The 26,851-nt window shown below is 42.2% G+C and overlaps 1 protein-coding gene across 10 annotated transcripts in view; it reads right to left on the bottom strand.

Moving 5' to 3' along the window:
* The window catches only part of TRMT9B (tRNA methyltransferase 9B (putative)), a 133,708-nt gene extending 106,859 nt beyond the window's left edge, over positions 1–26,849 (bottom strand). For 6 of the 10 annotated variants that reach the window (XM_063401995.1, XM_063401994.1, XM_063401986.1 and 3 more), the window contains exons 1-3: positions 26,666–26,849; positions 20,913–21,041; positions 20,586–20,636 (exon numbers count right to left, since the gene is read on the bottom strand). The gene's annotated coding sequence lies outside the window, so the exon portion shown is untranslated. The remainder of the gene's footprint in view (positions 1–20,585; positions 20,637–20,912; positions 21,042–26,665) is intronic. The other 4 variants (XM_063401987.1, XM_063401989.1, XM_063401992.1 and 1 more) reach the window with 1 other exon arrangement.
* Between the last annotated feature and the right edge of the window lie 2 nt (positions 26,850–26,851).

Genomic DNA, 26,851 nt, shown 5'->3' with positions numbered 1-26,851 from the left:
CTACTCTATAAAAGTAGAATTTAGAAGAATAAAGTTTGCTCTCATCTTTACCATCATGGAGAGTCATGTTGTTATTTCTGTGCCGTCCGAAAACCATAGCAACATCTGGTGACCTGACGTTTTGAAGAAGTTCAGCGCAGCCGGGACTGATTCATGCAGCAAAGCTTGAAAAATTGCTACCTGCCTCCTCAGAGAGGTAAGCGAAATATCTCCACGTTTTTTCTAAAGAATGCTGGTCCTGCTGACCATGGAAAAAGATCAATCCTGCCAAAAGACAGCAGGTCGGACGGCACCCAGCACAGCTGGACTTTAATTTCTAGAAAAGACAGCCGGGCAGAGGTTCCAGAAAAACCTGGGGAACCCCTCTCCTGAGAGAGGACAGCTTGTGCCTTTCCTGACAAGAGCAGCTGGAATTCTTCGCTGCCGACAGCTTGCCCAGTGCTCCCCCGACCTCTTTCGGTTCTGTCTGGCCGAGATCAAAGCGAGCATCTGTAAGCCTCTCCCGGCCGGCAGAGACGGCGCTTCCTTGGCTTTTCCTTCTCCTTTCTTCATACCACGGATGGCTGGCAGTGGTTCCTGCGCTATCATCCACTGCGACTAGTCTGTACCGTGACTTTAAAAGATGCTAGCCCGTCCAAGATACAGCTGGTCGGATTCCGACCCGGAGTGTGACACAACGATCCTTTCCTCCTCGGCGTGGCCCAGCATCTGGCCTGCGGACGGGACCGGAATCGAAAACCTTTGATCCCTCTGTATCCTTCTGTGTGTTCAGGGCGAAAAGTTCACTTTATGAGTGTTTTATGCTTTTAACGTTACCTGTGCTTGTTTTTATGATTGCCTGTGTGAGTTTAGGGCTTGTCTTTCTCTGTGTCTCTGTGTTTTAACTTTGTTCTTTCCCTTGTGCGGGGTGGGGGTGCGGTGAGACAGAGGCATGGCAGCACGGATGCGATCTCCCTGCCTTCTCTCTCTCTCGCTCGGTTTTTCTCCCGCCCTGCTCCAGGGCGCTGCAGCGGCTGCAAAATCTCTCTCTCTCTCGTTTTTCCGTACTCGGTTTTCCCCCCTCCCCATAGGCGCGCGGGTCGAGGGGGGCACGCAGGTCCCTTCCCCGCGCGGTGCCGCTGAGACGGGCGGCTTGGAGCAGCTTTGCCTCTTCGTCCCCCCCCTTCCCCCCAGGGCGGGGACGGGGGGACGCTGGCTCTCCGCTTGAGACAGGCGGCGGCAGGGCGGCGGCGGGCTGAGCTCCGCCGAGCACCGCTCCGTTGTCCCCTCTCCGTTTCCCCCTATTTCCTTCCTGCGTGAATTTGCACAGCAAGTCGTCATAGGAACCGAGGAGCGGTCTCCTCGCTCCTTTTCCCCCTTCCCCCCGCCATGAGCGGCGGGGTTCGCTCCCCCACTCCTTCCCTGCGGGCCGAGCGGCTGGCTGCGAATAGGGCACGAGGAACTTGCCGTTCCTCTAGACAGCGGATAATGCTGTGGGAGTTGCTTCGCTTGAATTTTTTTTTACATAGAAATGGGGGCCACGTTTGTTGGATTTCCCCCAGCTCTGCGGAGCGGCCCTGGGGCCATTGAGCCCCTAAAGCCCCACTCAGGGCAGGGCCAAATAGCTTCGTCGCCTTTGAGGTGAGCAGAAGCTTTTTCCTTTACATAGAAATGGGGGCCACGTTTGTTTGGATTTCCCCCAGCTCCGCGGGGTGGCCCTGGGGCGCTTGAGCCCCCAAAGCCCCACTCAGGGCAGGGCCAAATAGCTTCGTCGCCTTTGAGGTGAGCAGAAGCTTTTTTCCTTTTAGAGGGACAGTTGAATTTTGTTTGGGTTTTTCCCTCCCCCCCTCCCTCAAAACATTTCTTCTCAAGGCGTCTCTGTGAACAGATGCCTGTTCATAATAGAAGAAAAATGACAAGAAATACAAAAAACAAATAAGCAACCTCTGTTGCCTTTCGCAGATAACATAAGTATTATTAATAATTCTACAGTATAACCATCAGTTATGTTTTAAGTGTTATCTCAGTTTTTAAGATATTTGATGTGAATTCACAGATATGATAAAGTTATCACAGTTCTACAGCCGGCTGCTGCTACTGCTGCTGCTTCTGCTTCTTCTTCTCATGTACTTTGCCATTTGTCTATAATTGCCTGTAGGACACGTGTCACCCAAGAATTTTTCCTTGTTTTCTAGCTGTCTATGCTAGTTTTGCATTCATGATTTTCTAAATATTTTCAGATTTCCAGACAAGGTTATCTGAGTTTGTAAGAATGCCTCCTCTGTCCTGACGGTTTGGGATGCAGTTCCAATCCTGGTCACAGACCATCTCAAGAGCCTGCTGAGCTCAGAGCATCTCTACCCTGACAAATTTAGGAGGTGTCAATTACCATATTAGTTTCTTATTATAAGATTTTTAAGAAGTTTGTTTTTAAAATTGGTGTAAGGGATTCCTCTGCAGTTAGAGCTGGGCACTGGCCATGCCTTGGCTCTCTCTGGATGGGAATTGCCTGTTTGCCCAGATGTTTTAGCAAAAAATTACATATGAGTTATTTGACTCAACAATTTGGCCTTTAAATATAATAGCTGAATTGATCTTTGAGGTGAACCTGGAATTCCTGCCCGGGAAGGATGGACAGGTTGTCACTGGAAAAGAAGCACTTCAGCTTTTGCAGTTCCTGGGCTGATCAAAATTATTATCAAAAAGATAACAAGTAACAATGTAACATTTATGTTATGAACCTGAAGAAAAAGTAATTCTGAAACCTGGATGTTGAATTTAGACAATGGAGCCTGACAAGTTTGTTAATTTAAGGGGAAGATGTGCCTGTGTTTTATCATTAGCAGGTTCAGCAGTCGTTTTACCCATCACCTCTGAGGAGTGAAAAGGGACATTGCATAGCCTTAGTGGCTGTCATATAGACTGCAAAGATGACCATGTGGTTGGAAGTTATGGAGACAACAGAAGTCCTGTGTCAGCAGCATGGTCCTGTTTTCATCGATCATCCTCGAGTCACTCCCTGCTCCAGGCTTCAAGAAGACATCCAGTGATGCTAAGGATCAACATCTTGTCTCAATGGACTTTTTCTTTTCATGTGTTTTAATTTTATAGTAGATGTTGTTTCATTTAAGTTTCCTACATAGATGTAGTTGTATTTTAGGTAATATTTCACGTGCCTTCGGTGTATGTTTTGTAGTTATTAAGGGCTGTTATTTCACTTTGTGGGTTTTGCCTTTCTGGTCTTTGGGATCATGTAGATTTTTTTTGGAGTCAGATATCTTTTTATTGATATTTTTATTAATTTTGTTATTCTTTTTTTCTTTCTAGGTGACATCCTACAGATATCATGGGCCAATTGAGTGAACAGTGGTCCAGTCCTGCACATTTTGCAATGGGTCTTTGCCCTTTCAAACATCGCATGCATTTTTGCATTTAAAAAAAAAAAAAAAAAAAAAAAAAAAAAAAAAAAAAGGGTCAACTCAGGTTGTCCAAATAATTGGAAAATTAAATCAGTTTGCGGTTGCAGGTGTAATGCAGGGACCACTGTCCTTTGCTAAAAGGCAGAAAAAGCCCTTGTTATCTGAAAGGATGATTCCTAGAGTGATGGATCTTGACAAATTAGACTGCCATTTTTGAGCAGGCTAATGATGTTTTGTTCTTTTCTGTATTAGAATTAGTAAATAGCTAAGCTTGACGCTGGTGCATGGACATGGTTATGAAGGGTCAACACCAAATGCCACAGAACTTCCCTGACCATTTAAGTTGGTGCCCAATGAAAGTTCTGTTTAGTAATTGGTTGATTACTAATGGGACTTCTGGTGTCATGTTTGTCTTTTTTTCTCTTGCAAGGGCCCTGCAGGAGAGGACACAGACACAGACGCCACCCTCAGCAAAAACTAAAAGGGGGAGATGTGGGCCTGACATTGGTCTGAACTTAGGCTTCAGGCTCTGCTAGTGTCTGTGTGAAAGGCAAGCGAGCAACTTTCTCATGTTAGCCTGAGAAATCTTAAAGAGGAATTCAAACAAACCTTGGGAAGTGAGAAACTATCTGCAGGTGGTGTTTTTCCAACATGTTTACTGGAAAGAAATATTTACAAAAGAGTGTAGACGCTGAATAACCAATCATGTTCTTTGTACCGAACTACTCTATAAAAGTAGAATTTAGAAGAATAAAGTTTGCTCTCATCTTTACCATCATGGAGAGTCATGTTGTTATTTCTGTGCCGTCCGAAAACCATAGCAACAGATATCCTCTAGGTTTGAAAACATTTAGTACTAAACAGTGCTATATGAGAAACACCAAATAGCAGCAGGACTAGGAAGGACAACTGTGAAACGTGTCACACTGTTGCCCTCATAGACTCATCTTACAAGGTGAATTCTGGTTGTATTTGTATTCTGTTGCTGTAAATTAGTTTTCTCTAATCAATATGAAAAGTTGAAGTTCTTTTTTTGACTTTTCTCTTTCCCCAGAGCTTTGCTCAGGCAGCCATTGGTCCACTACTGACATTATTCCACTGAAAGCACATTATCGTTGAATAAACATCAGCTGCCAGAAATTGTGGATTTCCACAGAGGCTTTGGGAAATCTGTGAGTAGGCTTTATTGTACGTAAGACAGAGTGCACAAAGAAACACCACTCACTGAGCCAAAACTTAAGATCTTAAAAGTCGCTACATTTAAGCTAGCAAATGCTTTTTGAGAATCTAGATCTCTAGGTTTTCTTAATATGAAAACCTTATTTGAGGGATAGTTTGGCTATGATAACTATTTCATTCTGAAAAAAAATGTTTGTTTTAGGAAGGCTGGGTAATGATTAAAAAGAGTTCTTTCTACAAGCATAGAATACATATTTAAGTTATTTAGACAGACAGTAAACCAAAAATGTTACTTTCCTTTCTGAAACCAAGTTAGATGTGCTGGAAGGTTCCTGTGAAACAGTAGAGAACACCATATCTTATTTTGTCTTTTTATTCTTGTTGGGGGTTAGATTTGGTTTTGTTTTTTTTTCCTCTTCTCACAGAATTCTTTCCCATAAGTTTCCAAGAAGCCTTAATGACTACTTAGTCAGAACAAAAAGAGTGCTTGAGGGATATGGCAGCACGAAGCTACACCTATTGTTTTTGAGTCCCTGGGAGTGTCCCTCAGAGGGGAGAGATGATTAGCTTTGGGAAAGGCAAAAAGACAGATCTGGGGGAGGGGGAGGCACTCTTGCTCTCAGCGCCGAGGAGGACGGTCAGGCTGCCCTCTGCCTCTGCCTCGTCCTGGGAAATCTATCCTCATCTGTTGTGTACCTGGGAATCCTGAACTCGCTTTCTCCAGCCTCTCCCCCCACCGCCGCTGCTTCTTCGGACCTTTGAGGCTCTCCTGCTACTCTGTAGCCCTGCACTGCCCAGCCCTGCTGGGACACCCCTGCTGTTCCAGCTGCCAGCGCAGACCTCATCTAATCCACCAGCCCGGGACTTTTCCTTCCTTCCAGTTCGGCCTCTCGGAGTCCTGCAGGGGCACCCAGATCAAACTGCTCTGGGCTTTTGTAAAAGAAAGCCCTCAAGGTTCTTGATTCTGTTTATTATTGATGCTGTAGTTGTTGTTTGTTTGTCGTTTTGTCATATATACTAGTAAAGAACTGTTATTCCTACCCCCATACCTCTGCCTGAAAGCTCCTTTAATTTTCCTTTTAATTGGAATAATTTGGAGGGAGGGGATTTGAATTCTCCATCTCTAGGGAGGTCCTGCCCCTTCCTAGCAGATATCTGTCTTTCAAACCAAGACAGACTATTGGCGCCCACTGTGGGGCTTGAGGGCATTGAGAGGAAAAGGAATAACAGTTCTTAAGTGACCTTGTGCACTGGGTATAGAAACCTCCCTAAATAGCATCATGTGGTCTAGCTTACCTTGGTTTGGGTGGCATGTGGTTGTGGCTGTGTTTCTCCCATTTGCAGGCCCTTATTTAAACATGGGCCCTATAACTAGGGCTACTGTGGCTGTTATCCAGTTTGAAATATGGGTTAATAAGGTGAGGAATTCATGGATTTTTAACTTCCTCTGGAAGGCAGGCACATGGATACATGGCTATCACACTCTAAGTGTTTGTTTGTGGGGTTACTTTAACAATGGTACCTATTGTGAGGAAATGACACCAGGGGAAATTTTTTCCCAACCCTTTACTCAGCTCTTTGGGTCTATTCCACCAGTTTTTGAAGGGTTTAAATCTTCTCTGAATGCTAATGATATCATACAATGGCTAGTATTGCTCACAGGCCTATTCTATTTAATATTCCGAGATAAGGAGAGAAGATCATCCAGATTCTCCTGGAAGCTGGTTTTGCCATCAAAAAGAGCAAAGTCAAGGGACCTGCCAAGGAGATCCAGTTCCTGGGAGTAAAGTGGGAAGATGGGCGGCGTCAGATTCCCATTGAGGTCATCAATAAGATCACTGCGATGTCTCCACCGACCAGCAAGAAGGAAACGCAAGCTTTCCTAGGCGCCATAGGCTTTCGGAGAATGCACATTCCCGAGTACAGCCAGATTGTGAGCCCTCTCTACCGGGTAACCCGCAAGAAGAACGATTTCCACTGGGGCCCTGAACAGCAACAAGCCTTTGCCCAGATCAAGCAGGAGATCGCTCATGCAGTGGCCCTTGGCCCAGTCAGGACAGGACCAGAAGTGAAGAACGTGCTCTACTCTGCAGCCGGGAACCATGTGTCATGGGTTAGCACTGGCCAGATGTTAGTGCACCCATGAATATATGTTTTTTCTCTAACAACTCCTGTGGGATGTGATCAGGAACAGAGCAGAGCAGGCTTAAATCTTGAAAACAAAAAAAAAAACCCACCAAAACTTTATTAATTACATAAGAACAGGGACAGAAATACACTTAAACACAGACAGAGACAGAAATAAAAACTTCTTAGAACATTTCTTCCCTCAGTTTTTACCTCCCCACCCATCACTTTTCACAGACCAACCTCTGGGTTTTAAATCAAACAATCACCACTCAAAAAAAAACTAATCTTCAATTCAGCAAGGGAGAGAGGAGACTCTCTCGCACCACAAACTGTTCTTCAGAAAACAGGGGTTCACCCCTTATGTGTTTCCATGTCACCTATAGCACCGCCCGGAGAAGTCTGCTAAGGTGACACTCTCTTTTTCCTATGTCCAGCGCTCTCACCGCTGTCTCATAGGCCAAAACTACATACAGGGCTTTTTAAGGATGCTGCATGCCAAGCTCTCCCCTTTTCACCCAGGGGCCGGGGTTCCAGGAGCAGGTCTCCCCTGAGGGCAGAGGGCGCCACCTCACCCTCCCCCTCTTTTCTCTGCTCGCTCCAACTCTTCAAGTGCCAGTCACTGTAGCAAAAGCAAGGGGCAGCTGCATCCACCCAAAAATGCAGTTTATGTTCAAAAGAGACTCAAGTTCAGTCCATGGCTGACATTATGCAAGAAACGTCCAGCTCCAAGGCTACTCCTCTCATTCTTCCATCGAGTTCCTTCCAATCATGCTTTATCATCTCGGTCCCAGGCCGCTGCCCTCTCTCCGAAAACCACCAGTCATGAGAATCAATGTCTAAGAAAAGTTTCTTTCTGCCAAGCAAGGGTTAACAGTTCTTCTCGGCAGGGTGCAGGCTCAGGCACTCCCAGGCTCCGCAAACCCCCCACGTGGCTCGGCACTTTCTCCCGGAGTTTGGGGGGGAAGGAGGGGGGTGAGCACACACAGAAGGCACTTCCACAGTTTTCCACCCCTCCATCCTGGACGGGGCAGCTCAGTTCTAGTCCTGTCCCCTCTCTTCTCCCCCCCCGGGGGCTCCGGCTTACCTGAGCCGACCACGTGTTTCCCCTCCCCCACCCAGCCTCGTGGCCAGGCAGGGGAAGGCCTCACACGTCCCTCTGCTGAAACCAGGATCCGAAAAAGAGGCCGAGCTCCCCAGACTCTTGCTTTTAACTCTTTGTGTCCTCAGAGGCGTGTCCAAACCTCCGAGTGACCAATCCAGGTGTTAGCAGAAAAGCTGATCACTGATTGGACTGCCCACATCTCCCTGGAAAAATTCACTTCCCCCCCCAACCACGACACCATGGCCTGTCCTGGAGCCTTTGGCAGAAGGTGCCTGGTGAGACTCGGGGTCGACCACTGGGATTCTGGAGTCGGAGCTACAGAGGGTCTGAAGCCAACTACACCCCAACAGAGAAAGAAATCTTGGCTGCCTATGAAGGAGTCCAGGCTGCCTCAGAAGTGATTGGCACAGAAGCCCAACTCCTCCTGGCACCCCGACTACCTGTGCTGGGGTGGATGTTCAAAGGAAAGGTTCCCTCTACCCACCATGCCACCGATGCCACATGGAGCAAATGGACTGCCCTCATCACTCAGCGCGCCCGTATCGGAAACCCAAATCGCCCTGGGATTTTGGAGATAATCACAAACTGGCCAGAATGTGAAAACTTTGATCTCACAGATGAAGAGGAACAAGAGCAAGTGACACGTGCCGAAGAAGCTCCACCGTATAATCAGCTGCCAGCAGAAGAAACGTGCTACGCTCTTTTCACTGACGGTTCCTGTCGCATCGTAGGGATGAACCGCAAGTGGAAAGCAGCCGTATGGAGCCCCACACGACAAGTTGCACAAGCCACTGAAGGAGAAGGTGGATCAAGTCAACTTGCAGAACTCAAGGCTGTTCAGTTGGCCCTGGACATTGCTGAAAGAGAGAAGTGGCCAAAGCTCTACCTCTACACTGATTCATGGATGGTAGCCAATGCTCTGTGGGGTTGGCTGGAAAGGTGGAAAAAGGCCAACTGGCAGCGTGGGGGAAAACCAATCTGGGCTGCTGATGAGTGGAAAGACATTGCTGCTCGGGTAGTCAAGATACCTGTAAAAGTCTGCCATGTAGACGCCCACGTCCCCAAGAGTCGGGCTAATGAGGAGCACCGAAACAACGAGCAAGTAGATCAAGCCGCCAAGATAGAAGTGTCAAAGATAGACCTAGATTGGCAACACAAGGGAGAGTTGTTCCTAGCTCGATGGGCCCACGACGCCTCAGGTCATCAGGGCAGAGATGCCACCTATAAGTGGGCACGAGACCGAGGGGTGGATCTAACCATGGACAGCATTTCTCAGGTTATCCATGACTGTGAGACATGTGCTGCAATCAAGCAGGCTAAGCGAGTGAAGCCCCTATGGTATGGCGGGCGGTGGTCCAAATACAGGTATGGGGAAGCCTGGCAGATTGACTACATCACCCTTCCCCAAACCCGCCAAGGCAAGCGCTACGTGCTGACCATGGTGGAAGCCACCACTGGATGGCTGGAAACCTACCCTGTGCCTCACGCTACTGCCAGGAACACCATCCTGGGCCTGGAAAAGCAAGTCCTGTGGAGACATGGCACCCCTGAGAGAATCGAGTCAGACAATGGGACCCATTTCAAGAACAGCCTTATAGCAGCCTGGGCTAGGGAACATGGCGTTGAGTGGGTGTACCATATTCCTTATCACGCACCAGCAGCCGGGAAAGTTGAACGGTGCAATGGCCTGCTTAAAACCACCTTGAAGGCATTGGGTGGGGGGACTTTCAAAAACTGGGAGATTAATTTAGCAAAGGCCACATGGTTAGTGAACACTCGAGGTTCCACCAACCGAGCAGGCCCTGCCCAATCTGAGCCCCTGAGAACAACAGATGGAGATAAGGTTCCAGTAGTACACATGAGAGGTATGCTGGGAAAAACTGTTTGGATTAATTCTGCCTCCAGCAAAGACAATCCCACCCGTGGGGTTGTCTTCGCTCAGGGACCAGGATGCACCTGGTGGGTGATGCAAAGGGATGGAGAGACCCGATGCATACCTCAAGGAGACCTTGTTTTAGGATGAACTACCCACATCATGTGTCTGTACCCATATCTGTATGTATAGATGTATATAATTTAGGACATGCATGTGTATATATATATATATTTTGAAGGTTTAAATTCAATGTAATAGGTTGGTATGGAAAAAAATTCGGGGTGGATGATGTTGGGGGTTAGATTTGGTTTTGTTTTTTTTTCCTCTTCTCACAGAATTTTTTCCCATAAGTTTCCAAGAAGCCTTAATGACTACTTAGTCAGAACAAAAAGAGTGCTTGAGGGATATGGCAGCACGAAGCTACACCTATTGTTTTTGAGTCCCTGGGAGTGTCCCTCAGAGGGGAGAGATGATTAGCTTTGGGAAAGGCAAAAAGACAGATCTGGGGGAGGGGGAGGCACTCTTGCTCTCAGCGCCGAGGAGGACGGTCAGGCTGCCCTCTGCCTCTGCCTCGTCCTGGGAAATCTATCGTCATCTGCTGTGTACCCGGGAATCCTGAACTCGCTTTCTCCAGCCTCTCCCCCCACCGCCGCTGCTTCTTCGGACCTTTGAGGCTCTCCTGCTACTCTGTAGCCCTGCACTGCCCAGCCCTGCCGGGACACCCCTGCTGTTCCAGCTGCCAGCGCAGACCTCATCTCATCCACCAGCCCGGGACTTTTCCTTCCTTCCAGTTTGGCCTCTCGGAGTCCTGCAGGGGCACCCAGATCAAACTGCTCTGGGCTTTTGTAAAAGAAAGCCCTCAAGGTTCTTGATTCTGTTTATTATTGATGCTGTAGTTGTTGTTTGTTTGTCGTTTTGTCATATATACTAGTAAAGAACTGTTATTCCTACCCCCATACCTCTGCCTGAAAGCTCCTTTAATTTTCCTTTTAATTGGAATAATTTGGAGGGAGGGGATTTGAATTCTCCATCTCTAGGGAGGTCCTGCCCCTTCCTAGCAGATATCTGTCTTTCAAACCAAGACAATTCTCTTCTAGTTCACTGAAATGCTCCTGCATACAAGTCTCCTATTTGCCATTATTCGTCCCTTTCATATATATTTTCAGCCTGTACATCTCTCTGTAACTGAGTCAGCTGGTTGTAAGTACATCGGTAAGCAATGTGACAGCGATGGACTCAGTTGTGTTTTATAAGCTCCTGGAAAGCTGTGGAGTTTTCATGACCTAACACTCATCACAAACCCACACTTCTTTTTCAGATTACTTTTCTAACCAGAACTTGTTGGATAGGATTTCAACTGGCAGAGTGAATTCACATTGCAGACATCACCCTGAAATTTGTGCTGGTACTTTGCATGTAATATGTGCTGGAATAGACAGTATTTGTGTGGTGAAAACAGTTTACTCATTTGGCACAAAAAGATGTGATAATGCCATTCATCAGGAAAACATACAGATGGCAGTTGGATTGTTCATATTCTATATTCTCTCTCTCTCAAGTAAAGTTGTCTTGTTTGGTTTTCATGATGATTCATCTGATGCTGCCTGGTGGGCAACTCTAGTGCTAAAAGCCCAGTGGGGACAGAGAACACAGCCTGGCAGGCATTACAGGAGTTCTCTGATGTCCAAATTCACACTTCCAGTAAAAGCTAACACATTTCCAAACATATTCTTGCCTATTCTAACTTCTTTTTCTGAGATCTCTCTGACACCTTTCATCCTGTTGTCATATGGAAACACTTTATGCTTCTGTTTGAACATCAGTTCATAAATTTCTTTCAAAAGAAGCATCATTCTGAAGACATTTCTTGAATTCACTGTATACACTCTCTTGCCTTGTATATGTTCAGTATGTGACCAAGAAAATCTGTAAGACTGACAGACTGAAAAAATTCTACCTAATTAGTACTCACCAGATTTAGCCAATCATCTTCAGCCCTTCAAGCAATGTTCTGCCAGTGTAAGGTCCTCCTTCTCTCTTTCTAAATACCTGAAGATTTGCCAGAGTCTGACAGAATTATTCAGTGGTATTATGTCCCTCAACAAGTTTAAAGATAAATCAAACCTGAAGTGGAAAAGTGATGTGAAATAAACTGCACAAAAACTAAGCATGAGATAAAAAAAGAGTAGAGGTGGAAGCAAAACAAAAGTATGGGAAACAATTTGCATTCTGAAAAAAGAAATTTTAAAAGATTATTACATGTTTAAAAAACCTACCAAACCATACAAATAAATGACTCATTTAAGATAGGTTGCCTTCAAAGCAAGTTATTATGACCTGCACTACTAGACTAAATGAGAGTAAAGTTTGTTTTTAAAAAAACACTATTTTCTCCCAGTTAGAACCTTTTTTTTAATTAAACAAAAACAGTAACAGAATTACTTTAATACACTGCCATACAACAACTAGATAATACACCTACCACCACACACTCTCTACTTTTTCAATGTCATATACACAAATATATTTGCTATGGTTATGCCAGAAATCAAGCCACAAAAATGGCTTGCCCATTACAGTACAGGGGATCTACAAGAAAGGCAGGAATAAAATCCAATTACTGGAAGTCCCAGTTTTAACCACACCATCCCCTTTAGGAATCCTCTGTAGTAAAAAAAAAAAAAAAAAAAGTTACAATTTTCTTTTTTAAAAGAAGCTCTAACATAGGAGCAAACACTGCTGAGATTTGGAGTGTTTTCAGATTTATGCTTGCCTAAATGTGAACAGAAGTTACCCTATAAGTTTTAGAAATACTTGGCCAGACACCAACCACTGTACTTACATAAGGCCATATAATCACCTGACACTTGTAGCTGCCTCACTGATTTTCCAAGAATTTTAATCCTCTTTTCCTGAAACTACCCCTTTAGTGAGAAAATATATTTATTCTATTCCTTATATGCTTGCTTTGCAGACAAACAGTTTCATTTATCAAATAAGACAATGATATTTTCCACTTTCAAACATAAGAAATCAGGAGATTTCATTGTACAGCAAAGTACAAAGTGTGTCTTGTCACATACAAGGACCCATTCCTCAACTGTGCACTCTCAAGCTGCTTCTACACATTTAAAAGCCTATCTACAGAATAATGGAGCTTCCCAGCTCTTCCCTTCTGCCAAGCAGCCAAACCATGATGTCAGCAAGTTACACACACACAGTGGGTGCACAGCTATTAGTGCACTGTGCAAAGAGCAGACCAGAGACAGCTGCTCTGTTTGGAGGCAGATGTAGCCTGAACTTCCAATTACCAGAGGTTTTGGTTTTACAGACTGTTTAAATATACCACAGTTAGCTATACAGTTATAAATATATAACTAACCTATTCATTTTGCTTTAGTTTCTGTTTTCTGTTAGATATAAAATGTGATAAATAAAGTTCCTTGTCCCACTGGAAGTTTTAACTGCAGACTTCAAAGAAACCCAAATTTGTCTCTATATTGTTTAAAACATTTCTGACTAGTGACTATAAAACTAGAACTATTCATTAACAATGATTTTGGTGCCTGTTTTTTTTTTTGCATGTGTAATTTGCACTTACATCCTGTGTAATAATTAAAAGTTCTAAAGTGACAACAGAGTGTATTAAGAAGTGTGTGAACCACAAATTGTGGGAAGTCAGAACAATACTCCAGCCAATTACCTTCAATTTTAAAAGGATTATTGCATGTTTTCTTACAACAGAATAACAGATTGGTTGAGATTTGACTGCTGCGGGTCTTTGATCCACCTTCTAATCAAAAGAGACTGAACTAGAGCAAGTTCTTCAGGCTATATCCACTCAGATTTTTTAGTATTTCCAAGGACAAAGACTCCACAAGCTCTCTGGGCAACCTGTTCCAGAGCTTGACCACCCCCATGCTTAAAAATATTATTCCTACATTTTATTTCAGTTTGTGCTCATTGCCACTTGTTCCATTAATTCTTGACAGTGGTGTCACCTTGAAGTTGTGTATGTATTGGTGGAATATTTGGAAATGTCCAGCGTTGCAAAACCACCAGCACAACTCCACTTCTGCTGTACAAAAGGTCACTCAAAACATCATTCACTGTCAACAACTAGTTTGTCAAAGCAAATTTAAATTCCCACCATACTCCTACACAAGCACTTCCTACTATTACTCCTGCAAGCATCTTTTTCCCTAAAAAACATCTCTCATAACACTTCTATACTGCCTGAGGTTCCAGAAACCAGAAAGGGCTTGTCATACAAAAGGGGTGGAGGGTGGGTGATGAAAGAAGCTGCGCCTAGAAAGTCAGAGAAAATTCTTAGAAGATAAGTATTACTTCTGTGGCTGCATGATACATAAAGTAGGAGGAAAAGGAGGAGAGCATGAAATCAATGGTTGGGAAGAGCCACTGACAACTCTGCAGAAACTGCCGTTCTGTGATTTCCAACATTTTCCCCCTTCAACATCAGCAAAGCACCAAAGAGAAGGTACCACAGGATGTACACTGTACTGCAGCTCTAGCACAGATAGAAGCACAAGTGACTACTCCAAGTAGCCATGGGCTCTGCTTCCTTTGTCTACATCTGAAGATGGACCTCTGTGGAAATTTTTCTAGTGCAAAATAAACTGGTAGTTTGTGGCTATACCAGGCCACTCCACCAGTTACTCTCAAGCTGGCACTGAGGTCCCTTTGCAGCTACACATGCCACTCTCCCACAGTCAGACCAGGTTCCCCTATTGGCTCAACTCCAGGTTTCCTATAGCAGAACCTCAGACGTCTGGATCCCTCAAATATTTTAATCACTGTGCAACAACAGAGTAACAGCTCGACCCAGTGCTGCCAAGAAGGGGCTCCAAACAAAGAAAAACTTGGGGGTTTATATCCTCACAGTCAAAGCACAGGCGGATCTGGGGGTCCTCAGCTCTTGCCATGTCTCTCTCTGCGTGTCCAGTCCCCTGGCTGGCACCACAGGTCCCCGTGCCCTTTGCTGTGCAAAGGTTGGTTCCAGTTCCCTCCTCTTGTCTGGGGCTCTCACCAGCAGAGCCGAACACAGAGCTGGCACTGCAGCTGCTCACGGAGCTACCAGCACTGAGTGTATTCCATTCCTCAAGAGCCAGAGTATGCCAGGCCAGGGGTCAGTTCCTGAAAGTCTGCACAAGTGCAGGAATATTCTCTGTGTGAGCATAAGCGAGTCCACATGCTTGCCCAACACCCAAAACATCCATCACCTCTAATACCCTCTCGAAGTTTTGGTGGCCCAGAACTCAGATGCCTTCCATGGGGATTAAGCAGATCAAGAGTGGGAACTGTCTTGTGGGACTCATGAAATTCAAAATCTAATGGCAAATCAAAATAAAGTAAATAAAAAAGTTGCAGTTATTTAGTAAAATTCTTACCTAACTGAAGCAGTTATGCATAACAGAATGAAAATAGTTTAAAAAATAATCCATTGCTCCCTGTTATTAAAAAATTTTCTATTCTTTTTGTTGTGTTCAATAACTGTATTGTTCCACACTGAAAACCTCAATGCAAAATACAGTTTTTAAAGCTTTACAGACAAACTTTTCATACTAAAAAATTACTTGAAAGGTTGGCAGAAATCTCTATTTTTTTATCTTCATTTTCCTGAAGGTGCAGGGTTTTTTGCATTCAAATGTATGTTGCTTCTGGGATACATTATGCATGACAGAAGTAATTAAAAATTGTTTACAAAGTTAGACCATTAGTTTTGTGCAAATAGAGCTGACTTTAGTTTCTTGCTTGAAAGATTTTTTAACAAATAATGTAATTGTTAACTGCCAATTTTCTAGTGGGAAAACTAAACATCATTTCAAACTGTGATTTTTTTTCTCCATCTCATCTGAAACATTGTTCCCAGCTAGTTTATTAAGCTGAATAAATAGATCTCCAGCACAGCATATTTACCAAGTTAAGCAGGAATTCAAAATTCCTTTCTTCTAAGGGACAAGCCTGCAGGAAAATATCTGCCTGGAGATATCTGAATTTTCTTCTTCATCATGAGAAACACATTCTGGCCAGAGAATTGAGCTTGTAAAGCACAACAAGCAGATCAAACCCTTCTAAAATTCCCAGATGGTATCATCCTAAAACAGAAAACACCAAGAGTTGAATTTACATGAAATAAAGCATACTATGTCAGTTGTTCCTAAAGAAATAAAAATAATTCTGAATTTTTAATAATCCAAGATGTGTATTTGTTTGTCTGTCTGTATCTTGACTGAGTGGGCAAAAATTCAAAACATAGCTTTTGTTCTAAGAAAAACAGAAATTGCATGCTGCCTAAGAGAAAGAACTTCTTAATCTTACTCAGCACTAACACCTTCCATGATAACAGTGGAATGTTTAATAATCATCATGATTTTGCTTCACAATTTTTCATTGCCCTAGGGCATCTTCACAGACTTTTTTGGTAAGCCCTGATCCTAACTCCAGGAGCCAAGCAGTGGAACTACAATATCCTATCTCCACCGCAGGAGAAATAGCAGTGCCTTCTCAAAGCATTTAGAGCAGGAATACAGGCGAGCACAGGTATTACTAATGACACTAACACTGGTTGCTTTGGAGGGAGACTCACACACTTTATAGAGTTCAGAAGATCCTTTCCTTTTCTATAACCTCTTATATGCAGTGGTGATCCTGACCAGAAGACCACTGTACACCAAAGAGCAGTGACCCCCACAGCAAGAAAGCAGAGCAGCTCCACCAGCCCTGTGCTGCATGTCCAGCCTTTTGGTGTATGTATTTTATTTTAATAAAGTAATAACATGTGAATTGAAGGAATAAGATATGCAGTAGAAGAAATAGTGGAAGAGAAAGTATGATCCGGTATTCCGAAAACTAAAATGAAAAGAAAAAATCAAGTAACTCAAACTTCTAAGATAACAATGATGTACAAGTCCTTACTTCAAAACAACAATCTAACTATAGGCATTGTTATTTCTTATGTAAATCACCTTAAAATTATAATTTCAAAGCAGGTTTCTTAATATAGTCATTCCATGGAGAAACTGCTATTTGCAGTAAGAATTGATAAAGGCATTATATCTTTCTATTGAGATCTACAGAAAGGAGGTCATCATTGCAAAATGAAGCAGTACCAAGACTGAAGACTTGTTTCAGATTTACTGGTGCATAGTATCACTCATATGCTTCTGTTTGGGTCAGGAAAGGAAGGATCAGAGGTTGCTTACATTTAAAACTGTGCCCCCAAAAAGGCTGCAGATACAGAGAAATCTGAGCTACGGTACAATCTGAACACAACCTGTACTTTTCTTTAAGTGATACCAGAAAGGAGGAAAGCAGCTACATCCATGATTTGCTAATTTTACACCATTGGCAAAGAGGTGATTTCAAGGAAAGGAGGTACAGTTCATTCCCATTAGTGTAAATATACTCAGTCCCATTATGTAAATATACATGTAGGATGTCTTTGAAAAATATACTTTCCTTGCTTCTTCCTTCCCAATAACTACTTATTCTACCCAAACTTCCCTCTACAAATATCTGGCATTTTTCTTAAAATGAGAAACACATCTGGATAAAAAAGACTATAGGCTGACGCCTTCTTTGCTTCTCATTCTTGACAGGCAAGCTCTGCTATGCTGTAATTTATTGAGAAATAGCTTATTCAGAAACCTTTCATTCTGATGTATTACCGTTTCTTTACCAGGACAGTTTACTTAGCTACTATGTCTAAGATATGACTCAGCCCTACAATCTTTATTACCTGCTTTTAAGCCTGAAATCAACCACTGACCTAACTATTATTTTGTTAACGGTGTTGCAGAACTCAGAAATTCTGGGAGATTGCTACCCCCAGGAAGTAGTCCTGTAAACACCAGAGTTTTCTGTTGACCATTTTTTTAAAGGTGATCCAGGTACCAAGAAAAACAGAGAACATTCTCTTTTAATGAATCACAGAATGGTCCAGGTTGGAAAAGACCTCTGAGATCAAGTCCAACCTTTGACTGATCACCACCTTGTCAACTATATCATGGCACCAAGTGCCACATCCAGGTGTTAGTTGAACACTTCCACGAATGGTGATTTCACTGCCTCACTCAGCAGTCCATTCCAATGTTTAAAAAAAATAAAGAAAAACATGTTGCTGTTTCTATTTCTACAATTAATAATAAATATTTATATCTAGGCTACATAGTTAACTTTTGGCTTAAATTTATACCCAGGAATTGAGGTGTTAAGTCAGTACCAGCAGGAGGATGAAATATTACAGGAACTAGGAAACTTGACAGAGTGAGCTATACATCAACTCTCCACAGCTGAGAGCCCCAGGACACAAACCAAGTACTTTGCAACAAGAAGGCTCTACAGTATGTCACAAAGAAAAATGATGGCAACACCTTGTCAGGTTTGTAGCTCTCCAGTGAAGGGCAAGCATGAACTGGGAGTAAGGCAGTGCTCTCAGATCTACCAATACCAGTACAGCCAAACACAAATGTAAAACAGATCCAGCATGCCAGCAAACCCATGAAAAACAGCAGGATAAGCTGTTCACCTAAAAAAATCGTGATTTTTTTTTTTTACTAGAAATAGAAAGATGAAGATAAATACAACATATTATGTGATTTTTAAAATACTCTCACATACAGTCTTTCAGCCCTTGTGAAATCCTTCCTGGACAATCAGAAACTGAGAGATGCAAATCATTGAAAAAGATCCTTAAAATGTAATGGTTATGTATAGTATGACAAGGACAGAACACATCACATTTTTGGGATGGGCTACTTATCACAGAGCCTCCTGTGAGTATGTGTGGTCAGCCTAGACTCAGTATGCCTGAAGTTTGTTACAACTGCATGGATAAATTATAATCAATGTATGCTCGAGTTAAAAAAAAAAAGTTGCATTGCATTTTCAGGAATGGAAAAAAATTAAATGAGGTCTTCTTTTGTCTCTATATAGGGTATTTGTGGAGAACAGCCAAAGACTAGATACTCAATTACCTTCTTGTATAAACATGGAGAAATACAGGAGAAATACAGGTGGGAGAAAGACTGAAACACAGTGTTCTTTACACAATCATGCTGAAATGAAGAATTTGACTGCTCACTTCTCTCCTGTATGACCCCATGCTCCGTTGAAAAACATTGGTCTAATGGAGACTAATGGTCTTCCAATTGAACCCTGCCACCTGGTATCTCTGGCAGAAGTAAAATAAAGGTGCACATTTCCTGTAGCACACTTGTAGGAGAGGTTGAAAAGATGTGGCTGTGATATCTCAGCCTACAGCACACGATGTGCTGCTGGGTGATGCTACCAAGAAGCAAATAGGACATGGGCTACAGTAGAAGTAAGTAAATACAAGCCAAAGTAGAAAAAGAACATTGAATAGTGAGAATAAACTGTAACATTCATTTTGCTGCTGAAAGGTAAGCTATTGCAAATAAGGTGATTTAATTAGATGTCTTCTGCCACTGTGAATAAAGCAACAGCATTTTGATCAGCTCATTTTCTTCACAGAACACTATTTAATAAAGAGTCTTAGTCATAGAGTTTTGAAGAAAACTCATGTATTTCCTGTTCTCTTTAATACAAAATATTTGTCCAATGCTCTAAAACCTCTGAAGGAAGGACACCATTAGACAAGGAAAAAGCGGATATATATGCAAAAACTCTATGGAACTCTATGAATGAGAAATATCTACAACACAAGGAGCAGTTGCTTCTTTGATCCCAAAGAGCTCACCTAAGAAGAATAAGGAAAGACAAATTTTGTAACTTTAACAACTCCTTCAGAATTTTAAAAGATTGATAATGATTTTATCATTATCTAGATTTATATAGATTCAGTGATTTATCTAATACTAGCAGCAGTCCAATCCTGTAAAAACAAATAAGGGGCTTTTCCCTCTAATTATCACTATAAGTGGGCTGCCTAGTATTTTGTGATTTCTACATGCATTTCTTAAAATGTCTTTTAATTGACTGAAATTCTGAATTTAATTCTGCATTTATTACTGACCACCCAGAAATGAAAAGTTTTTTCCAAGAGGCTGGATACTAAGCATAATAAGCTTTTTCTTTTCCTTCTACTTCAGTTAAAGATTTGATTACACAATGCAGGCATACTTTTAATCCAAATATGATGCAATAACTGTAATTTCCCCCCCTTTTTTTTTACTTGTATAAGAATGAAGAGCAATAATTATCAAAAATTCAAAGAGATTGCTCCTATTTGGCAAACTATATTCAACACAAATTTATCTCAATATTATTTATCTCAGAGGACCATCATAAAGAGATGCAAAACATCCAGCTTGATAGTAAGGAATATATTAGAGAATATATATATTTTATCAGGGAATATATTAGAAAATATTAGAGAGTATATAAACAGATACCAAAATAAATTATTTTTAAATACCAAGATAGAATAGAGAACACATGTCCAAAATAATTACCTTTTCTTTTGCTATACATTATTTTTAAAACAATTAGGCTGTATTTTTTCTGTAGAGTGAACACATAAAAACTCAGAAAAAAAATTTTAAGATATTCAACATAATTGTTAGCCAACAACTTCCAGCTGAAGGAAAACATACTGATAAACATTTAAAATGCTGACTTATTTGCTTTTTGCACACTTCCTTAGTGAGCAATTTTTATTTTAAAAAAAGCCTTCTTTAATAGAAGTCTTTTTAGTACTTCTTTTACTATTATTTCATTTTTTGTTCATTATTCAGATACAGTTCTGCACTAAGAGCTCCTGCACCTTATCTCTTTAAATTTAGTACTTCACACTTGTAAGTGCATTGCTCTTTGAATACAATTGATATTAATAGGAGCACATTTTCCAGTGACTATTTAGCTATTTTATAAATCTGTAGGTTATATGCATCTCTCCTACCATGCAAAAATGGCTGAAGGAAAGAGTCTGATCAGGCCAAGGTTTCTCTTCCTGAAGGAAAGACAAATGTGATTCATGTCATATCTGGATTAAAGTTACTTTTTAAAAGTGGAATAATTTAAAATAAGACCTTCTTGATCACATTTTTAAGTTTGTTGCCTTGCACATGTAGAAACATTCAGCTATACTTTAGAATCTACAACCACATATCACATACAAGAAAAAAAAAATACAATGAACATGAAAACAGAGAAATGAGTGACTCCACCTATTAGTGTTTCCAGGATAGTCAGTTCCACAGTTTCAAAGTATAATTAGCAGACTTACCAAACCCGGGAAATGCAGCACCATTATTGCAATTCCTTGGAAACTTAAGTCACGCCACAATATGGAAAACACGGAGTGCTTAAAATTCACACCTTAGAGTCCTCCTAACTGTAGGATCCAGCTACCATTCTGTTAAAAAAAAAAAAAAAAAAAAAAAAAAAAAAAAAGAAGAGGAGGAGCAGGGCTTGCAATACTCTGTTAAATCACAGCCAGAATAACAGAAGGAAATGAGAAAACAAGTGCCTCCTATACAGCAACCCATTGTTGCTGTGTTTCCCCGTTAAACAAAAAAGATGCAAATCAACATAGGGCAGAAGTGATTCTACCCAGCAAGAGACAGAGCTATTGAAAGCAAAAATAATCCTGCCCTGTTCCCACTAAAAGTCATGCCACAATGAAGCAAAGTATTCTGTTGTCTGCAGGAACAGAAATGATGTGCAAGAATTATCCTTGTATCAATGATCTAACAGAGAGATTGTTAATAAAAAGTTATTCCACCTCTCCATCTTTCATGTTAAAAGCAAGCAACTACAACAAACTAAGAATTTCAGAATGCGAATCTGTGCCTGGTGTGGCCTGAGTATACTGACAAAATAGCATTCTTGAACTTTTCAGCTGAGGACTGTAAATGGCTGAATGTGAAACAAGTGCTGAAACTGCTCTAGCTGCTGCACACTGACTGTGCACAACAGTAAAATCTGACACACTCTAAAGATATAGATTACAGTCAAGGAAGAAGAGCCTTGTGATTTTAGGCATTCCTGAGTTAGGCAGCAGCTGTGAGAGCTGTGATTGCATTATTTGAATTGGGCACCTGAATTCTCCATAAACCTTACCTTAGGTATTTAAGTCCCTTATTGGATCAAGCCAATAAACTCTCTGTCTTTACCTAAGTATTTTAGATCCTATTATGTTTTGCCTCCCTTTTTATTTTTAATGAGATCTTTATCTTTCTAACATGTAGTTAACTATTTATCCTATGTGTGGTCATTTTTTCTCATACTAGTGAATACATAATTACTGTGTAATTAAATAACGTACTATGGGGCTGGTTTCTTTCAAAAGTACTGAGAACTGATAGCTCAAATTTTCCCAAAGGGAATTAAGATCCTTTAGAAAATTCACACTGCAGTGTTGTATAGAAATGCTAGACAGTGGTAGCAGTCTAGCTTTGTTCAGCTCAGATTAACTTTTGAGACCAAGCTGCAAATGCAGTTTTGTGGCCACTCATGACTAAAAATTACCCAAAGCAAACTTCTGCTTAACACTGTGCTGCATGAACAAGGTTAGTGTTTGTTTAACTGCAGTGATGCTGAGCATTTTTCCATTTAAAAATCTCTCTGCTGGAACTATCTCACAGAAGTCTACTAAGCAACACAGAACAAACTGAAACAAAACAAAACCAAGTTGGTTTTGAGCATTATTTCTTAGCCAGGGCTGAAGTGACTCAAACATCAAGCATCAATTTTAATGACTTTTAACTACTCTAGGACAAAATAAATACCATAAAGATGAGGCAAAATATTTTTATTCATGGATGAAAAATTAAAAACGTTTTTCTAAACAGATCTGCTTTTAGAAGTTGGAAATTACTGTGGATTCTCAAGAAAAACTTGATTTTCTTTAATATGTATATACCATTATTAATTTTGCATATATGTTTTTATGTGAGGAGGGCTGGAAGCCAGAACTGCAAGGTCTTGGTTGCTGATTCAACAGGAATTTGGAAGTTTTTTAACTGCAGCTACAGACACATGGCAGGAGGCTATTGCTGTGGAGCCAGGAGCTGACCTTTGACAAGAAATGGATTTCCCAAAATCAGTTTCTTGTTCCACAACAGGGATTTTACCAGATTAGAGGATGTGAGGACTAGACCCATGGTAGAGCAACTCAGAAATATACAGAAATCACCAGTGCTATCTTCCTGGATATTTGCAAAATGCTCGTCATGAAAACTTACCTATGTTTTGTTGGATTATCTAAAGAAATACTCTTCTGCAAAGCACTGTCTTCCTGATTGATGGGTAACTCACTTTTTTTAGTTTGAGAAAATGTTTCACTGGAAAATTTCAACTAACAGTAGTAGAAACTGCAAATTCATTTCACATATGCTACCGTGTCACCAACTGGCAACTGGTAAACAAGTAACAATTTATAATGTGAAGCAATCTGAAGCCATTCCCCAGCAGTTAACACCTGGAAGGCATGAATGTGCATGACCCATTTGCAGGTTGTTATGCTGCACACTTTCCTTCTGAAACAATTACAAAAAATATTATTAGAGAGACATCAAATGTCTCGGAGAAGTATTTGGCATGGCCATTTTCACAGGGCTTTTTATACTGGGGTTTTGCTGGTTTCTTTGTATGGATTTTTTAAAAAACAAAAATATGGTACTGAACAAAAATTTTATCAGTAGTAATAAGCTTATTTCCCATGAGAGGATTCAGCTTTAGCTCAATTGGTCTTTTTCCATTTAGAGCCATCACCAAGGTGTAAGCATGGCCTGTTCTGTCCTTCCCTGGATCCACCCGAAGTGGAACATGCCCAATTCAGCTAAAGCAGTGAGAATGGCAGAACAGCCATTTAGGAGTGAAAAGCAAAAGGTAGTGGCTTAAATAGTCACCACCTCTGGGAAGTCCCCAGGGCCATATATGGTTTGCAGAGGCAGTGCAGCAGCCACGAGCACTTCCTCTCTGGAGTGCTACCAGAGGAAGCTCAAGGTGGCTAAACTTGGATTTTGCTGCTTTCTCTCCCCACCCAATTTTGGCAACTGCAGAAGTTGTGGCTAACATGTCTCTCTATGGCAACACAAGGTGAGTATGGATATTCTGCAGCACTGACAGCAGCTACCTTCTCTGTCAGTCCTGCCAGTGTGTTGGGTATCCTAACCTGGGCACAGGGTTAGGTGCATGCCTTATTCCTGTTGTCTTTCAAAGAAAGAGGTTCCCTCTCCTTCTCTCACACTTCTCCAAAGTCTTCCTCCCTGAGTTTCTATTTTTTCAAGGACCTGGGGAACATTTCAATGATGGTTCTCATGACTTTGCAACCATTCCTTCATTGCCTTGCTGAGATGAGATGTTGAAACATTCAGTGGGTAACAATGACTGAGACTAAGGGGTAAACTCAATATTTGAAAAGTTTAGGTAGCAGTTTGTCAATTATTCCTCTATTTACTAACTTGTTTCCTACTGATTAACTGTTTACTGTTCTTCAGACTGAATCCAGACCCTTGCTATAACAGCTTGCGTCAGGTAATCCCTGTCCTGGCATTAACAAGCAGTTTGACAGTGTGTAAATCCTCCCACTGTTTCTCAGAAACCATCCCACAATCTCACTTCAGATTCTCAGAATTATTCTCCTAACCTCTAATCTAAATTTCTTTTAGTCATTTATTTCATCTTTTTTTTCTTATGTGTCACTTGCTATCTGTTCTCATAAATCACTTACATAGAGCAATCATATATCCCTTCTCCATCCTCATTTTGGCAAGACAGTAGGGAATCAAGCATTTCTCCAATTCTTGTTGTACAGCAAATCTGTTCCAAATGATCCTTTTCTTCCTTCAGTTAGTTATGCTTCCTCTTGTTTTACAAATAACCTGATCAGAACTGTCTGTTGTGTGACTCAAGAGTCACGTGCAGCACAATGAATAATTCCTTATCTCAACAGTAGGCTTATATCACTTTTTTTATAGCTTCCCGTTCTTTCTCATCTGCTATCATTTCCCATTAATAAACTCTCAGGATCTAGCAATAATTTTTTTCAATAGATGTACATGGTTTGACACTTGCATGACTACAATTCTTCCATTTCTACTATCCCAGTAGTCACGCAGGTCAGTTTCTTTCTGACATTTTTCTCCTCAGTTTATTGACATCACTTTCTTACTTGCTGCCAAACCAAAAGATCAATTTCCTGCCTTTTTGTGCCAGGGTCACTGATGAAAATATCAAGTAAAATTAATACCAAAGCTGATCCTCAAAAAAATGCATATAAAGAGTGTTTCCAGACAGAAAGCTCTTCCCATCTCATGATCCATTTCCATAGGCTTTTAACAGGATCTTTCGGACCTGACAACTTTTTAGCAATTCCATATTACTCTGTTTCAGTCAAAATTCTCCATGTGGTTCATTATTTAATCTGCTTTACTCAAGTCCAAGGAGATGAGAGCCTGAGCACTGCCTCTCTGCAGAATATAATTTCCACTACAAGAACAAAAGCAGACTTGGTTAGGCTGACTTTAGTCCATGTTAGGTAAACTCAAGGGTTATGGGTTATGGTATTCATATTAGCTTCATGTCTCTCATCAGTTTTTCACTTGAAAATGTGTTTTACATACCTAATGTACTACTGAGGTAGCTTAATTGTCTATACTTGGTGAATGCCTTTTTCTTCCTTCTTGTAAGCAATACTGTGCCTGCTGACCTACAGCCAGTGTCCCAGATTTTTGGACATCTGACGGTCATGGCTGTCAGTTCTGTCACATTTGGAAACTTAGTCAGCTCAGCCTCCCCTAGCTGGGATTTTATCTCTCTAGATAAAATCTTCTCTAAACTTTCATTCCTTTTGTACATTCTACCTTTAACCCCAGAGGTCAACCTTTGCCATTTGTATTTTTAAGACAAGCATTGCTGCCATCATCATCACCATCAAAGTGAGAGTAATCTCATTCAGACAAATCTCAAAAGTGCCATTGGATCTACTGAAAACAAGTACTCTCTGGTTGGAGAAAAAACCCATCAGTCTGTAGCATTGGTATGTTAAGACTGAAACTCCATTTTTAAATGAATTACTGTAAGAAACTATCTTTCCTATCTGTGTTTAAAATATACTATTGGTCCCCACATGCTTCAATTACCACACCACCTTTTTTCTTTGACTTTAACAACCTGAAAGACACTGTAGGGGCAAAGGATGAACCTTAGAGTAGCTGAGGTCAGACAAAACACCGGGATGTACATACAGATGTATCTGGTTATTTCCAATCATGCCATCTTTGCCTACAGCTCCCTTAACAACCTTTAGCATCATCCTGCATTCACGGAATATGGCTAAAGGTAAATACAGCTTTGTTCCCTTTGTAAGGCTATATATTAATTTTCCTGATGTGCAAGCTTTGTTTGGAAGATTTTAGAAGTTTTATATTTATCTGAAATGTCTGGATTTATGACAGCCTTCTAAAGTTAAAAGAAAAACAAACAACCAGAAAAGGCACTGTAACAATTATAAACACACAGCACTTATGAAATAGGCTTCAGGCTTTCACTAGAGGCTGGCGTACACCTGGAAAGCCTAAGCGCTTCCCCAGTGTGCCTGCTTCGGGCAGCTCAGCCCGGGTGCCTCCGCGCACAGCCCGCCCGTTGCGCCCCGGGAGCGCGGCTGGCTGCCCGCCGGGCTGTGCCGGCACCGCGGCGGCACCGAGCGCGTCCGGCCCGTCCTGCGAGGGCTGGGGACACTCGGAAGAGAGGGGGAGGAAACAAACACTAAGGACAAAGAGCTTTTCCCTAACCTTGTAACTTTTATCTTATCGTGTCCTCCATTAAAACACTCATACAGAAGGAAAAGGGGCCGGCCCAAGACGACTGCGAGTAGCAACCGCACGGAGGGCGGCGGGCACTCGCCGGGTGATGCCTCCGGGGCCACGGCAGCTGCGGACCCCCGTTCCCCACTGGAGAGCCCTCTCCCCGCCCCGGCGGCTCTGCCCCTCTGTCCCTGCCTCCCCCACAGCCCTGCTAACGCCCGACCCTCACCACGGCAGCCGCTCCCAGGAGTCAACCCGGAGCCCGCAGGGCTGTCCCTCTTCCCCCGCCAGCCAGCCCGGGGCCGGCCGGGGCGCTCCCCCCTCCCCGGTGCCGGGGGGGCTGAGGGGCTTCTGGCCCGCCGCTCCTGAGCACGGGCGTTCCCGGACGGGCCCGCCCCGTCCCCCACGTGACCCC

Source organism: Prinia subflava, chromosome 7 (genome assembly GCF_021018805.1).
Source record: "Prinia subflava isolate CZ2003 ecotype Zambia chromosome 7, Cam_Psub_1.2, whole genome shotgun sequence".
Classification (NCBI taxonomy): Eukaryota; Metazoa; Chordata; class Aves; order Passeriformes; family Cisticolidae; genus Prinia; species Prinia subflava.
Note: the sequence above shows the minus strand (reverse complement) of the source record. Positions and strands in the feature narration are given on the sequence as shown.